The sequence below is a fragment of the Serinus canaria genome, chromosome 2 (assembly GCF_022539315.1).
Source record: "Serinus canaria isolate serCan28SL12 chromosome 2, serCan2020, whole genome shotgun sequence".
In the NCBI taxonomy this organism is placed as follows: Eukaryota; Metazoa; Chordata; class Aves; order Passeriformes; family Fringillidae; genus Serinus; species Serinus canaria.
Window position 1 is genome coordinate 12,623,989 of NC_066315.1, and position 17,717 is coordinate 12,641,705.

At 35.4% G+C, this 17,717-nt stretch overlaps 1 long non-coding RNA gene across 1 annotated transcript in view; it reads right to left on the reverse strand.

Moving 5' to 3' along the window:
• Positions 1–17,717, reverse strand: part of LOC127059292 (uncharacterized) — a 51,914-nt gene that overhangs the window by 23,000 nt on the left and 11,197 nt on the right. Inside the window, exon 3 of the long non-coding RNA XR_007776954.1 lies at positions 6,506–6,613. This is a non-coding gene — a long non-coding RNA (uncharacterized LOC127059292). The remainder of the gene's footprint in view (positions 1–6,505; positions 6,614–17,717) is intronic.

Below are 17,717 nucleotides of genomic sequence, written 5' to 3' on the forward strand. Positions count from 1 at the left end.
TTTTATCCAGCCCTAAAATGTAATTTTTAAAAAGTGCTATATTAAGAGCACCAGAGCTGGATGTCCAATGATGACATAAGCAGCTTTCACATGGAGAGAAATATGTCACATTGCCCATTGCTTGATCAGCATAGGGATTGGGAAGGGGAATATTAACTTCCATAGATGTTTGCCCTAAAGTTTATTTTCTCAGATGCTTGGGAAACAAGCTGTATTAATAGCAAGGCATGTAATGCTATTGACTATCTTAGGCTGGGAGAGCATTAATAAGGAGTGAGAAGGAAATAAGGCAAGTTAATGAAAAGGAAAGTTTTCATCAGTGCTCCCAGAAACTTATGGAATTTTAATCTTCCTGAGCAAAGCCCACCAAGCAGATTACAAGCTAGTCCAGTCCTAAATAGGAGTAAAAAAGAATGTTTGATAGCTGATGAAAAAGACATTTTTAGTTTCCAGTCCAAACTGCACAAGAAAGCACAAGCTCATAGAAAAGTTCCTGTGGAAGGCTTTACTTTGTATTTAAAAAAATCCCATTCAGTTAAATAGAAGGATATCATACCTTTTAACAGAAAGATTAAAAAGGTTCTGTTACATTTACATTCCTTTAGAGAACTCCCAGCATTTCTGCATGATCAGCCCTTTTTCCCCATCCTGTTCCATGTCTGTAGCATTAATCTTCTTGGAGTAACTGCTCACTTGCTAAATATATCCATCACTGAAAGATAATTGTAATATATACAAATACACCTTGAGAAGAATTCATTATAGACACCAATTTGACATCACAGGACAGTGATGTGTTAGCAGTATCTCTTCTCCACAAACAGGTTGTGAAATAAGACTTTAAGATAATTGTATGTCTTATCTAAAATTCTCCCACCTAAACTGATACTTTATGGATGACTACTGAACTGTTCCCTGAAGCCACAAATCTAAATTAACCTCAAGTACAAGAGAGGTTTGGATAAGTTAATATAAACAGAGAAGTTTAAAATTTCTTTAGCTCTGAATTTTTTATCTAAATTATTTTTCCTTATCAAAGTAAGCATAAAATTAGGAAACAATACACCACAGAATAAGAAGGTATATCATTTAGGAAACAATACACCACAGAATAAGAAGGTATATCATCCTCCAATCCTCCACCTCTGTTTCCCTCGTTGTCATTTTGCATGAGAGAAATCAGGAGTGTATTTTTCCAGGTCCCACAGTTCACAGGGTTATTATAAACCCCTCATTAAAACATTTTCTGTCATAGCTATCATGGGGAAACTGAAATCCACTTATGCTGAATTTCAGTGATAGAAAATTCTCATTTTTCTGGAGCTAACTGTGCTAACCTCAAACTAGGGCAATTTTATGTGAATACCGAGTCCCACTAACTAAAGGAATGATTAGATAATAGGTAAAAAATTTTGTTCTTATGCTTCTCTCTTTTTTTTTTTGTTAAAATTTAAGATCACGTTCCTGTCTCAGTTAGACCTTCAAATGGAGATGTTTTTAGTTAAGATAGAAAATAATTCATATATAGAAAACTATATAACCATTGAAGTAATTTTTTTAATGGGAGTTCCACACTGCAGGAATAGACATTTCTTCATATAAATCCTGTCATTATTTTTTTAATTATCATTTGACTATAGCAAGGAGATTTCTTAATCTTAAATATTTCTTTACAATCCATCTTAATGTGCATCTGTTGTAAGCATCAGTTGTGTTAGAATGCAATGGATTATTTTTTGGGCTGAAAAATGCATGGGGTCTAATATTAATACAGTAGCAGGTTATCACAAGGAGCTTCTGTTGTCTCTCCCTGAAGGTTTTTTGCTTCTGTCACCGTCTCTTTACAGGACTCAGAAGTGTGTTGTTAAAATCACATAAAAATGTATCTTATTTCAAAGCTCTAAAACTTTTTATCACATCATGTACTGACATTTTGAGCAGTGACAAATTTTGGCTGTGCAGATGTTACCATTGCCAACATACAAGGTGCTTGTAATCAATGCTGCTTTCAGCCCAAATGCTGAAAGGTAAAACTCAATTGACACTTTCGTATGAGGTTAAGCCTTTGTTTTAGCCCTCCACAAGTCAGTTTAGTTTATGGTTCTGAAAGAAAACCTAAACCACAGAGCCCCACACCACAGACACGCACAAAGCACTGCTGCTGTGACCCAGTCTGATACACTGACCCCCAAAGTGTCTCCTTACCACATTTCCTCCCTCTGTGAAATTAAATCACTGCTGATGGCAAAAGTAGTGCAGAGAACTTGGAAATATTGCCTTCACTGCTCCTGAAAGGCCTTTAAGGCACCTTCAGATTTCTCCGCGAGCATTTCTATACTGATACTCCATGTTTGTGGAGAACAGATAAAAGAACTTCTTATTCCTACTCCTTCTGGTGGGAGGTGACTGAGGAGGAATCAACACCCCTAGTTGTGCTGAATATCAGTTTAAGAGAAGGAATTTGTCACCTATGGGCCTTGAACCTCAGTGTTATTTTAATCCCTACTCTGGTTTTCAGGTAAAGTCACTGTCTGTTCTTTTGCCTCGAGCATAGAAACTAACAATGTTGAGGGAGGACTTTAGCACTGCCTTCCAAAAGGAACCCTGTCCAAGAGCTGTTCAACAGATGTTATTTTCCTTGCAGTCCTTTCTCCAAAGCCTTGTTAACACAAGAGATTGAATTTGTACCTCAGGGACTCAAACTTTATTATGGAGCTGCAGGTAAACTTTTTACTTTGATCAAAAAAAAAAAAAAAAAAGACAAAACTGTGCCCTAACTTATAGCTGCAAAGAGTAACATCAGAGAGGAAAGCAGGCTGAAATTTTGGTTCATCTTGATCAAGTTATACCCATATGTGTTTGAGAGGGAGATCCTACTCTCAGTTTACTGCAGATGTATTGCTGTTAACAGATGCATATCACATGGCTCAAGAAAAAGTAAAAGACAAAAGAAGAAACAACAGTAGACATAACATGAGCTTTTCTCAGGATATCACAACTGTAAGAGCTCACCATCTCTACCCCCAAGCCTCAAAAGAAGATGAGTTCCATTGATTGAAGTGTAAGATTCAAGCACATTTAACTGTAGGCAAGGCAGATTTAACAAGGAAACTTAATCCCAAGCCTAGGATCTTTGGTTTACAACTGCAGGAAAGAGTTTATTTACTCAGTGCTGTTCTTTATTACCTGTGACTTATACTATTCTCAATAGAAGCCCAGCTGATCCAGGCAATATACTGATAAGGGAGCCAAAAATGCATCTATACTTTTTAAAGCAAATAAAGTTCGTATCTGAATTTGGGGTGCTTCCATTAGTAGTTTTCACACTGCATGAGCTTTACTTTGAACACCTGCTTTACTTTGAACCCAAGCATGGACTGAACAATAATTTTGGTCTCAGGGCTAAACAAAACATAGAAAGTGGAAATCAGATGGTACCATTTAGTTCAGAGACCATACAGTACTCTCAGGATCTGACAAGAAGAGTATCTATTCTGTCTTGAAAGAATCCTAGGGAAGAATCTAAAATTTCTTAAAAAGGCAGAAACCAGATTTAAAACACTATCATTGTTATGACTCGAGGAAAGAGAAAAACACCTAATCCACTATATGGAGAACAACATGCAAATGGCAATATTTGTCTACTATGCAAAAAGATCTCTTGTTTTCCGTATACAGTAAATCATTACAAATGTGGCCACCAGAGACAGATAAAGACTTTTTGCAGATACTCACCACATGCACATTTCTGAGATTACAGAATGTGCCCTCCACATCTGTTTTCCCCACCATCATCAATAAAATATTCTGGGAAATATTTCTTCTAAGAGGGATCAAAAGCAGCGGACAACACATGCAACAATCAAGAAAGCTCACTCAGCAAGATATTAGCCCTTGGTAAAATGAAAAATGTCAAAATTTTTCATCCAAAAAGCAGTATCTGATCTGCTCTGTCAAAACTGGACACTGTGTTTTCAAACTACATTCCAGCCAGGAAATGGAAATCCACAATGGCAACTGTCTTCTCAGTAGGACTATATATGTTATGTGAAGATTTAGGACACATCTCATTATGTTAAAAGATATGGATATGCCACACAGGTGCTTCCTAAATCACCTGAGTTCAACCCCATCAATCATAATGAAGTTGAAATTGCACACTAAAATGTACCCAAGTTTTCAACCTTGGTAAAAGCAATATCTGTCTGATTAATATTCCTATAGCTTCTCTTGTTAACAACTTTGTGATTTGCATAGAATACATAATGAAAAAATATTTTTCCATTTGAAATAACTCAGACTATGTTAAACATAACATGTTCCCTAGAATTTCTGCAGGATCTCTTTGTGAATAGCCTTAAACGCCTGACTAGACCAGAACGTTAATCAAACTCCAGAAAATTTGCTACCAGTTCCATCCTTGGTGGCCACTCAATTGTTTTAATTTGGTCCCCATTGTCACTCGCTTGTTTTTGCGATAGTACACATCTTATGAGTCTTGAAAAATAATTTCTCCAGATCCTGGCTGCACCTGAGCCAACTTGAATTCCTAAAGAGTAATTTACACTAGAGGACAAAAGGGACATTTCCTTTATAAGGCAGAATCAAAGTGTCATTTCCCAGCTGAAAAGCAAATCTTATTTTACTGGTTCACTCTTGAATGTAGCCAGGAAACAGCTGAATAAGTTCCCCCTGCAGACACACACATTCAGCCCATCACATATGCACACTGGTGGTGTTCCCTGTCAGAACAAGCACATTCTTATCACTTAGCATCTGTTTCCTTTTTTCTCAGACTTGTTTACCAGCATTTTCATTGAGAAGCTTCCTTACAGAGGATAATTTTTTTTTTTTTTTACTTTGTCATTCATTCATGATGGAGTTACACCTCCCAGCTGCAGCTATTTTAATAATGCTAAGAGTTAGGTATAGAATTTTTCTGTGTGACTCAAATCCTATCAGAGAGATAAAATGCAGTACAAAACTTAATCAAAACTGTTCATAGTGACAGTCAATTTAAACAATATTTTTTAAATTATGTTTCTTCACACTCTTTGGCAGTAAAAGGACAATGATAGAATAATTTTTTATTTGAGCAAAAAAAATAGAGAATATGCTAATAAACAATAATCCACATCAATATTATTTGTTCTAACTAGTTAGAATTTAAGAGTTTATTTAAGAAAAAAGAAAAAAAGTTGAAATGAAAAAGCTCACTGTGGGTTTGTAAAGGTTGGAATGAAATTGCTATTTCTAGGAGTTTCCATGGAAACTACAGTACTAAGCAAACCTATGTACAAAAAGAAGAGATTTTTTTTTGTTGCAGTTGCTAAGTGTTCTTGAGAAAATCCACACAAGCATCATTATAATATGTAGTCAAACCAACAGGCTTGCTAGTTGAATAATGTATAGCATACAACTCTAGTGTTTACTTCTGAATACTTTAGAAATGAAAGTTCAGGCATCTGTGTGACCTTAAGACTTTGACCTGTACAATTTTTAGATTTAGCATTACATTGTTTAAAGTGAATCAACATGGTTAACAAACAAAATTACTCAGAGCAAACCCAACATGTTGCCAATTTTTTACATTCAATGCATGCTTGATAATCTTAGTAAAGTTCCTTAATTGGTTTTGATATGATCAGTTTGCTCTCAGTGTTATTGAAAATAACCTTCTATCTTCTAAGGGTTTGCTTATATCTGAATATAGGAATTAACACCTTCTATGGATGGTTTTATTACCTGAGAAGAGACAAAAGTCTTTTCATAGCAAAGGTGAAAAGTAGGGCAGGTTTTGAAATGAAATCAGAAAGTTTTTGAAGAAAGAAATAGATGCTGAGATTGCAAATTCTTTACAGTCACAAACCAGTTTTGAACCTCTTTCTATTTTGCATCACCAAATGAGCCTACCTGGTTTCTGAAAATTTGGATTATTCCACAATCAAACCCTAAATGTGAGTGCTCAACAGTGGCAAGGGGTAGGTGAGCCTATAAGAGGATTTGTGTGAACAAGATCCAAAACAAAACAAAAGAAGAGAGAAAACAGAACATCATAATATTGTGCTAATTTAAGAATTCAATAGCTAGATTTTTAGGATAAAAACATTACAAAGTTTACATTTAATTCTCTTATGAACTAAGAAACTGAAATTTTTGTCCATCTATTGTCCATCATGTTCAATGTTAAGTACTATTTAGAAATTACTTCATTTTATTGGAATAATGACAGAAATGTCTGTGAGTATGAAATGGCACCACAATGTGTTGTGATTATTGACATGATATTTGAAACATATTGATTACAAGATTTTTTTCCCTAAAGAAATTATATATGGTAGTTGAAGCTTTAAATATTTAATTAAAAGTCATGTATTAATAAAAAATGATTCAATAAGTCACCAAGTGCAAAATTCTGCAATGATGTCTCTATAAATTATTTAGCAACTCCAAGAGTGTTGGATTTAATAAATTAAATTCAAGGACATCTGGTCAACATACTTACAAAAACTAAAAATGCAATTTTCTTTGTCAGTGCAGTAGCCTGGGCTCTTATATTTTATCGTGAGCAACTTCGATTTTGCTTGATATCTTCTTACTCGGACGTTGATTCCTTCAAGGAGATAAAATCAGTTGTATGAAGAGGAAAATATGAAAAACAACAAACCATTTAAATATATAGGCTAATGTCTATTTTTTAAAATGTTAAAAACCTCCTTACTTAGCCAAAAGCAATAACCACCAACATTATTTCTGTCTTTTTGAAGTTATCTAGACATCCTTTTTTTTGTTTCTGTCAACAGTCATACCCATAAAGTGCTTAACTCTACAAGAGCTTGGGATTTCCACTTCTGAATCTTGCCTAGAGATTCCATTTTCCTGATAGCATATGTTGGACTTTTGATATACAAATTCCTTTTAAATTAATTTCTATTATTTGTCTGCTTTCAAAATGTCCATAAACATGCTCAGCACAGTAGCCTAAGTGTCTGCATGCATTAGTTCTATTTTACTAGAGACTAGTGTGGAAACCCAGGGCACTGGGAATATTTCTCTGTCTGCTCTGGGGTGCCCCAACCCCCAGGGGAGCACTGACTTTGACCCTCATTCATGGAGAAAGTTTCCCAGACTTCAAGATAGACTGGAATCCACAGAAGTGTGAAATAGATTATAGAGAGCAGTGTGGGTGTGTTACTTGGTGAGAAATTGAGGTTTTGGGATTTTTAGTATGTTGTGGATGGAAGCAAGATGGAGGGCACAGGGTGTCATCCTGGATTTCTTCTTTGTGCTTCTTCTTCCTTCTTCCCCATGGGTTTGGGTGGCATTTTGTAATTGGGCAGAAAAGTCCACATTGTGGGCTCTGTGGGATCAGTTATTGGGTTAAAAGGGAAAATAATCCAGGTGTCAGTTCTTAATTGGATAGTTTAGCTCTAAAAGACCTTGGAACAAGAGATTGTTGGCCATTTTGTGCCTTCTAATGAAAAGCTGCAGAACTCATGGTTGTGTGACTGTTTTACTGATAAAAAATTATAAACACTTGAGTCCAAACATGAACTACTGTCTCAAGTGCCTTCAATCCAGACCCAGAGAAACTGATAACTAGTTAAGCCCAAGAATATATGTTTGCACATATTTCATGAAAGGAGAATTGGTTTGTTTTAAAATTCCAGAGACTGAGTAGCCGTAGTGAGTTTTTAAATGGACATTTTGAATCTTCCTCTTCAGTCAATGAGTTAATTGTCTCCATCTGTCAGAATGGAGAGCTCTGGTTATCGATGCACTTTAAAAACCTATTTTATCAAGTATTGTTCATAAGCAGTAAGTAGGGAGAATAGCTATTTAAGGTTATTCACATAAAGACAAAGATATTTTTCAGTAACAATATTACATCTGAAAGTAAAAATTCTTCCTGTTGTGTTTGGTATTCAAAAGCTCCTTCACAGTTTAACCACTGCCCTTCAATCAGTACTTCAAAGGTACAGATTCAATAGCTTTTTTATTCCAATTTTTTTCTACGTACCTAGATTTTTGCCTTTTTAAAATATAATTGTTATTGTTATTACTACTATAATTATGTTGACGAGGAAGCTTCAAAATTGATTTTTTGTTTCTGCATCATTTGAAAGAAGTGATGAAATATCCTAAAGATTTAACTAAATCTATCAGTGTGTATAGACTGATAGACACAGAGATGCTGGTTACCTCAGAAAATATTAAATACAAAAAGAGTTTCAAAACGATTTAGGAACTGATAGATATTCAGCTGCCAAGGAAGTATCTCCTTATTTTATTGTTATTTTTTAATGCTCAAGAATTTATGCAAGCATAAATCGGAATTGTACACCTGGAAGTGCAGCAATCACCTGCTGAGCAACAAGTGATTTTATCAGAAAGGCTCATTTTCCAAACAGTATATGGAACAAAAATGAGCAGGTCACAGAGTTCACTCAAAATGGAAACCCTTTAAGGTTGACAGAGATTTTACCCACAGGAATCTGTGAAATGCAGGACTACCACCACCAGAACAGGTTAAACAAAATGTAAAATGCTGTTGATTGCATAACCTCAGAACCTTTCCGTCACATCTTTGTCTCATGTTGTTCATCTGCCTCTCACACTGAATGTGTCACAGTTGTAAATGAATAAGGGACAAAAGGGCCCAGGGAAGCAGGGTCAGGTGTGTGGCTGCAATAACAGCAACAGCTATTTACTTCATAACTCCTAAAATAAAGCAAATTGGAAATTAAAATTTTGAATTTTTCAGAGGTGTGGAACTTTAAAATATCTCATCAGTAAGAGCCCATGGCTAAGAATTTACCATGTCAGGATGGTGTCAGGATGCCATCTCATCACTACATGATGAAATACACTTGTTCAATGAAGTAGAGGACAAAAACATTTTTCACTCAAAACCAGTGGTAAAACTGCTTCACCAGGAGGAGAATGTTCTATACATTCTCTGTCTGTGAAAATCAAAGAGGACTTATGGTCTTAAGTCCTTCAGGTTTAAAAGCACCCATCAGCAATTTCCACTGCTTATCCAAAAAGTTATGAGAGGATAAAAAAAGTCTGGGATTTATTTCACAACTTATTCCATATTCTTGTGATTTTAATTGATTTCAGTGTAGATTCTTGAGTTAATAATTTTCCTATAAAGTCAGGCATCTGCAGACTAAGACTCAGGGTCCATCTATTTAAATCCTAGTGCATCTAAGAGCAGTCACTGGTGCTTGTACAGAGCAGGAAGGAATTTGGCTATTTTATCCTCAGGTAACCCACACTTTAGAACTGAGGGAATGGATAAAGACATGTGTAACACAGTCTGTGGCCACTTTCATTTTCACACTGGAACAATGCAAGAACAGCCGTAGCCCTCCTTTAGCTCAGGAAGATCTTTAAACCTCAATAGATTTAAGAACCTTAAATCTTCAATATCAGTGCAAAATCTGAGAAATGGATTTTAGCAAGCCACTGTAAACAGTTTGTCTATTTACTTCCTGCCTTTTCATTTTAGGAAGAAGAAAAAGGAATACAGGGTCAAATTAGTGCTATAAGTTTAGTTTCTACTTCTAAAAGCAGTTTTTCTAATAGGATTAGGTCATGGCTTAATAATTCTGATTGATTTACCCATTAACTTCATTATAAACCTTAGCTTTGTTTTGCTAACAATAAAAAAAGAAAAACACACTTTATTTAAATCATTGATCAATAAAGTTAGGTTTTCTTTTTGACCAGCTAGGTTTCCATAATTTTCATTACATTTGACTGAAAACAACATTAATTTTAAAGGAGAATGTAATACCATTTTTAAGTACAACTTTTATATTAATTTACAGGCAAATTTCAAAACACAATTGATTGTTACTTAGCTGTAGTCTGGAATGCATAAATAGTTTTGCATTTCTCTTTGGATCCATAAGCAGTTTCATAAAATACTGGCAAAGGTAGTTTTATTCATACAATATTCTTAATCACTAGAGAAAAAGGGATTATGTGTTTCTCACTCCTGTTAGGAACTGGCAATATTGCAAGCCATAGTGATGATAGGGACAATCAAAGATAAAGTAGTTGGCTCATTTAAAGAAAAATTCATGCTGTCTCCAAAATGAGTAAGCTGGTGAGTCTGACCTCCACTTTTTAATCTTGGCTCCCCAAGAAACATTCTGTTCTAGGTGAAAAGTAGATTGGTCAATCTCTCCTGGCAAGAAAATTGGAAATGACTGAGCTGTAGAAAGAAATATCCTGGTCCCATTGAGATCTACTCAGTTAACATTTAAATCAGCTGGAATGAAATTACCATCCTGTGTAGCCTTTATGGAGTACATGAGTTCTGTTCAGCACTTTATAGCACCATACATTCACCCAATCAACATCAATGAGACTCAAACTTGCTCCAGTGGCATGTTTTGCAGACCAGGTAATTTTGACAGATCCAAAAGGAAAAAATCATGCTCTGTGTCTGACCTATTGCCTAAATTCTATTGTTCTAGGCATGAGCCTCCAATTCAATAAACAACTCTGTGTATTTAGAAGAGTTTCAACAGATGCACAGAGTCCAACACTTTGGGGACAGAGTCTCTTTGTGTGAACAATAGGATTTGTCTGCAGACACAACAGTCATTCATCCAGAGAATCACTACATCACGAGACAGAGCAGTAGTGCAGCAGTTTTGTGAAAGGTGGTGGCTTCCTACCAAAAGCAGAAGGGCAGGGGATCTGGATTTGTAGCTGTGGTTTTCAAAATAATTAAGTTGGCTCTTCCTGATGGAGAGAGTTTGCCTGTGGAAAACAAGTCATTAATGGAACAGTCCATTGTGTAATCTGGCTTTTTTCTCAGATACATTATGGTAATTTCCTGCAGTGCACTTAGGATGCTGAATGGCAAAACTGAGCTGTAATATCCATGCACAGGGCTTAACAAGGAATGTACTGCAGGCTGACAAGGAAGATTATGACAACCACTACAAGACAATGGCATTCAAGTCAAGAGCAAGTTTGCCAACACTACTTCAGATTTATGTTCGATAAATTATTCGATAACATTATTACTATTCAAGGCTGTTCTGTAGCAAACATTTTCCATTTGCAAACTCAAAGTGGGCAAGATCTCTTTAAGTCAGGGTATGGATAAAAAGGAAGCAACTGTTACATTAATCTTAGGGTTCCAATTTAGGGACACCAGAAAATGAAAACAGAAATGAAGGTCTAAATCTCTTTTGTGTTACCCACTATGACAGAGATTAACACTCTAAAACATGTTAGATGGGAATCTGAGAAGTGCAAATCTGTTAAAAGCCTTGATTTACAGCTACTAATTTTCAGCAGTTACAATGGTTCATAACATTACACATTATTATACTATATACATATATTATAAACATTTTTTAAAAGCTTAGCATATTATCTGGGAGCAAAAATATTTAAGCTTTAAAAAGCAACAGTAAAACTAAAATGTTCCATAACTAAAAACAAAGAACATACATTAGTAAAAATATGATAAGGAAACAGTGGCCCATTGCACTTTGTAGGGAAATATATCTAATTCTGAGGTCTAAGGATCAAAGAGAGAATTATGAAGTGAGAACCTAATTCAGGAGGAAGTTGGGATTTGCAGAAACATTTGTATATTCAAAGAACTATTAAAGCTTCTTTGTAGAAGTAACAGCTAATTATTCAAATACATCACAAGGCTGATTTAACACAGTTTAACCAGAAAATGGTAAGTGAAAAAAGTCAGGGAGCACTCTGAACCTTGTGATTAGTGTAGTGCCTTCCTCTGAACTTATGATCACTGAGAAATATCAGAAGTGACAAACGATTTGCAGTTTGATTGGAGATTATTTGTTAATAAATTTGGGGAAAATCTAAAATGTTTCAGACAGCTCACTTGAACGGAGCAAAGTAAGGTAGCTGATTTATTCTACGTGAATTTCATACATAATGTAAATCACAGATGAGTCATAATTCAAAAGATGAAAAAATATCTGATAGAATTTTTTAATAAAATAGCAATAACCAGGAAGGTTTGCTCTCTTCAGCATGATTCCTTGAACATAAATTTTAATTTTTCTTTAACTCTGGAATAAAAGCTTTTCTCAGTGAGAAACTACAGCCATGAGTTTGTTTTTGCTATCACATTAAAAGAAGATAAAACTTTTGCCATATTTATATTTTGGAGACCTCCTTTGAACACTTTTCCTCTGGTTTTATTCTCATCTACCTCTAGTCATGAACGTTCACTTAAAAACTTAACTCATGGCAATCAACTAGGAAGATTTAACTTGCCCTGGAAGACACTGATGTTAAGTTTATTTGAGAGAAAGAAGTGGAAGACAAAGATCCTTTAGAGTACATGGAGATTATATCTCTATTTAGAAGGCACTTACTATGTGTTTTAACACTGATTAGATCATTTAATATCCTAGTTCTCAAGTTAAATAGTAAACTATCTCAGGATATATTTTTAGAAATATAATTGGTATATTCTGGCAAAAGAAATGTAACAGATGATCATTTGCAAAAAAAAAAACCCAGCAAAACAGAATGAAATGTTCTCTGCTAGTTAGGAAAAGCTCTTTCTTTCTAATTTTATCCTAAATTTCTATTTATTTGATTTTAAAAAAATTAAAAAAAAACAAAACAAAACAGCCTGTAACTACTCTTTTAGACCTGTATGGCTTTTTTTTTCTCACAATGTTCAGGTAAATTAAAATCTACTTCCACCTTTCCTAGATGTACAGAAGGTTCCTTCCTTGTTCCTGAAGTATCTGTCTTTGCACTTTCAGGAGAACTAAACTAACTTTCAAAATCAAATTTAAAGCACATACCATAACATATTCAGAACAGAATGTGACAGCTTGAACCAAACATATTAGTGTCTTATGCAAAACAGTGGGTATTTAACTTAAGAGTCTGCAAAGGTTTTATGCTGTATTTTGTTACTCTACAGAGCAAGCATTGCTGAAATCCTAAGTTTGAGTCACAAACAATGAGAAAGAATTTCCAAAACGTACTGGAAAAATCTTTACAGAAAGTCATCAGGTCTGAATATATTCTTAATACTGGATAAAATTTTAGAATAAGTCAGAAGATTAAAAAAATAGTCTCTTCCATACATCAATTACAATAATTTAGTTATAACAATTAGCTACAAATAGCTACTGTAAATTAGCAACTCCAGAGACAGATCTGAAGCCCATCAAATTTCTAATTTTTTTCCTTATACCTTGGACAGTTTTGTAAGATGTCACCATTATTAAGCAGTTCAGAAACAAAATAATGAATAGTTATGTGAGAAGGTAATGGGAAGGTGGTGAGGCTTCTAATCATTAATGAAACAAAAGGAGCCAGGAAATCCAATATTGCCAGAAATTCCATAGTCTGTGCTTCTTAAGCAACACATGGTTGTGCTGTAAACTCTTGTTTTTAGTATTTTATTTATAGTCAGTCATCAGCTGGTTTTGGAGGCAAAAGCAGACAGTTCATCTGGCTGCAGTGCAAACCATGTAGAAAAAGGCAATTTCACTAGGTTAAGGAGCAGAGCATGAAATGTGTAGGGGTGAGGAAAGAAGGCTCTTGCCCTAATCTCTACCCAGACTTGTCACAAGTTTGATCCCAGACATATCTCCAAGGATTCCCAAAGCTTTTGATGGGTATCTTTCTTTCTTTCTTTCCAAAAGAATTGATGTAAAGACATTTCATCTATACTATATACCATTAAGGGTTTGCATTTCAAGGGTATTTTGACCTGAATTTGATTCAGGGCCCCCCTCAAAAAAAAGAAAAAAAAACCCCAAAATACAACGAAACCAAACCAAAACAAAAACAAAGCCCCCCAAACAACATGATGGTGTTGGTTTATGGCAAAAATATTAGTCCTTAGATTTACAAAGTGGTTCTGCCCTGTCACAGTCAGACTGGATTATTGTTTTTCTGCATGGTGTATTTGGAGTGTAATTCCAGCATTACTGGAAAATAACAAAGGAGTTCTTATTTAGGAGCAATGCTGTTGTTGATTGGATTAATATTATTTATATTATTACCATATCCTTGCAGACATTACCTTGTCCTTATTGCTTTGTCTTTCCTATAATTTTCCTGCAGATTTGATAGCAATGATAAGGGTGGGGAGGGGGAAAGGGATGTTAAGACAGAATGAATTAGTCAAGTTCTTTTGTGTAGCCTGTGTTGCGACTGAGCTTTCACAAAAATATGACTGTTGAGATTGATGAGGGCTGCCTGGAGTCTCAGAGATTTCAGGCACTTTAGTTCCATCTACCACTGGAGTTTGCATCCTGAGTTCATGATGCTTTTTTCAATTTTATCTTAAATATTCACCCAAAAAGTCCATTAACCAAATGAAAGAGTGAAGCAGATAAGAAAATGGGTGATATGTGAATATATGTAATCTATGGTCATAATTTTAAGCCATTACCATTTCACTTATACCCAAAGGACAAGAATCATAGTACAGGACAGAATCATAGTAATACTTGTAATTTACTTTTATTGCTTCTCAGCTCAGGGAGTTAGATTCCCTCTATTTTATGAAGCTTCTGCAAATATTCTCCTTCACTTGACGAAAATAGACTGAGAAAACCTTGATCTGTCTCCTGGCTTATCTTTAAGTTTTCAGCCTCCTTTTCCAGGTGATTTTCTAGATCTCAACAGGGAACATCCAAAATGTTAACTGACAAATTTGTAATTAAATGTTTTCTGATAGTACATTTTTTTTTTCTTAGACATCTAATTTAAGAGTGAGGGCACTTCTTTTTCTTGCTCTTTAGATTATCCCTTGGGACTTTTACTCCAAATTAGAGATTAAAACCCCAACTCTTAAGGAAAAGTTTGCCTTTCAAAGAAAGACAAATGCAGAATTAATTTTCTTAGCTTTATTATTTTCTCAGCCTTCAGAAGATTATTTTTTTAATCCAAGCTAGTCACCAAAGCTGTGGTTACAGAAAATGGAAGTATAAATAGAAGTTTCAAAGAGCAGATTGCCTCAAGTGTATAAAAATGGGATGAATGCTTTACTAAAGGTGCTGTTTTCTACTAACTACTGACAAAGAAACTGTGTGTTAAAACCTAATCCTTATGTGTGAAATGTTCTGTCTCAATTTATATTTCATTTGGATAAAAAACAGCAGCAAGAAGAATGGTTAAACTTTCTACTGTTATATTTTTGTAATTTTTAAAGCAAAAGTTTTATGCTCTTCAGATTTTGTCCTAAAGGGAAAAAAAGGAAAATAAAACCACCACAAAAAAAAAAAAGCCCACACACAAAAAAGCCACCCCTAGATTTATAAAAGGTGTTGTTTCTATTAAGAGAAGGAAGTATTTTTTGAAGTCTCAGAACTCCTCAAAGGAAGGGCAAAGAATCTTTGTGTGGCGAAGTTTCTTTGTCTGGCAAGAGCCAGAACTGCCAGTGAGGGGATGGATGGGCTGGGGAGGGAGGGGTGGAATGTTGTCTGCATGAAGAAGCCTTCAGCAGGTGTCAGGCAGGCCCTGCAAGGCCAGGAGGATCAGCTGTTTGCCCATCAAGCAGCTCTGATTTGTGTTCTGACCTCCCCACAGGTGGCTCCCCATGGAGGGTGACCTGGCTCCGTGAAATTCTCCCCCCCTGCCTGCAGGAACAGTGCAGTTGGCACCCAAGGACTCCAGGATGGGGACACAGGATTTTTGCTGCTCATCCTCTCCCTCATCCTCCATATCCCTCTCCCCCAGAACACATCACTGCAGCATGGGGCATCCTTCATTTACAGAAAGAATTTTAGTGAAGTAAATAGAAAGTGGCAAGTAAATTTTGAGATTTCTCTGTTACCTGCTAACCATTTTACTAGAGTTCTTTTGCCTTTTTATAAAGATAGATAAAACCTTTAGAGTGTATCTAATGGAAAGCTGTACCAATGTTCCCAGGGGATTGTTAACCTTAAGACAGCACAAAGCACCACCACTGCTTAATTGGAACAGTATTAGCAAACAGTGAATTTAATTGGGAAGCATTGGCCTGAAGCAAAGAGGTTATCTAGTGTTTGCCCAGGTGTTTGAATCAGGGCTCTGGGATTATGTTGCAGAAATAAAAGATTCAAAGAGAAATTTAATATTTTTTTTTAATTTTATTATTGATTCAAACTACTGTATTATTTTTTTTATTTTTTATATTTTGCTTCTTTGGGTATGGGAGGGCTGAAATGTAACTTTGGATGTTGTTGACTGGATGCATATGTATGCTTAATGCTGTCATTCAGAATAGTCATTAAAAGCAATTAGGGACCACCTTTTGAATTTTACTCTTGTGTATTCCTTCTTGCTCCATGGGAGAATTGAAATATCAGGCATCAATGAAATAAAGCCAATTAGTAGATAAGGTAAGTATTATCTACCAGCTGTGGCTATAGTACTACATTGCTGGTTGGTTTTTTAATGGTAAAACTGTGAATTGCAATGGCAGAATGGAGAATTCCTCCACTTTTTAAATCTTACTCATAAAAAACTCAGTGCTAATCAGAATTAAATGGGAATTCACAGTATAAAAGCTCAATACATTGGTCCTGTACTATCAGTCAGAGATGGGAGAATTTCCTCCTGGAAGTCATGCACAGTCTTCAACAAGCTACTAAAAATGGGGGTGTGTGTTACACATTGAAGTGCTTTATTCCTTTTGTTAAAATATCTAAATATCTAAGCTAGCTTAGTCCCTAGAGCCACCTTAGTTCCTAGTCTGCCCCTCTCTGCAAGAAGCTTATTTGGAGTTCAAAAACTTCTCCTGGGACAAGTCCCACGATGTCGTGGTGTCTCTAGCTGAGAAAGTCCAGTGCTTTTGTGTCACAGATAAATATAATCAATACTGTTGAAGGAAGAAAGGGGAACAATGATGCATTAGAGGTTGCCATGAAGCATCTCTCTCATTTTGTCCTATTCATAGAACTAATTTTCTATCAATATTTTAGCAGGTGGAATAAAGGATTCAGATGCATGGTCCCCACAGGTTATTTGCAAGTAGCTGATCTGTGCTGTTGCAACTGAGTTCAGGAGCTGAGTTTTGGAGCTTGCTTTTCGTTTCTCTCCCAACAATGTTCATGGAGCTTCATAAAATTGTTTCTGATTTGCATTACTATAACATAAATGAGAATTTCAAGTGCTCTGAGCTCTCTTTGCTGTGTTTGCTGAGAACATAATTTCTCCTTTACCAAAAAAACCCCAGAAGAAACAATGGAATAGATTTTCAATTCATAATGTTTTTTGCTGACTTTTCTCTCCTTACTTCTCTCTATTTTGTATCCTCTGTCTGTCTCAGGGTGCTTACATAACTCACAGGACATATTGGAGAGACTTACAGTTTACTTACAGATTATCATTTAAGCTGTTGCTTTCAAGTTTTATTAATAATGTATTATGTTTTCCATTTATGATCTACATTTCTTTTGTGGACCTTGCTGAAAGTACATTTGGAGGGGAGGAAAAAAAGCATGTTAAAATGAAATGGAAAAAAATTTTTTGCAAGTGATGGTGTATAACTTTATTACCAAAAAAAGAAGTTATCAATCTGCAAGTTCTCATCTTATGTAAATCTTATTATCTCTACTAGAGGAAGGTTTAGGCTAAACATATCAATGACTTTAAAGTAAACATAGCTTGTCCAAAGTTAAAATACAGGAATTTTTCTTGCTGTTGCCAGCAATTCCAATGCTGCTCTGAACCATGAAGCAGAGGTAAGA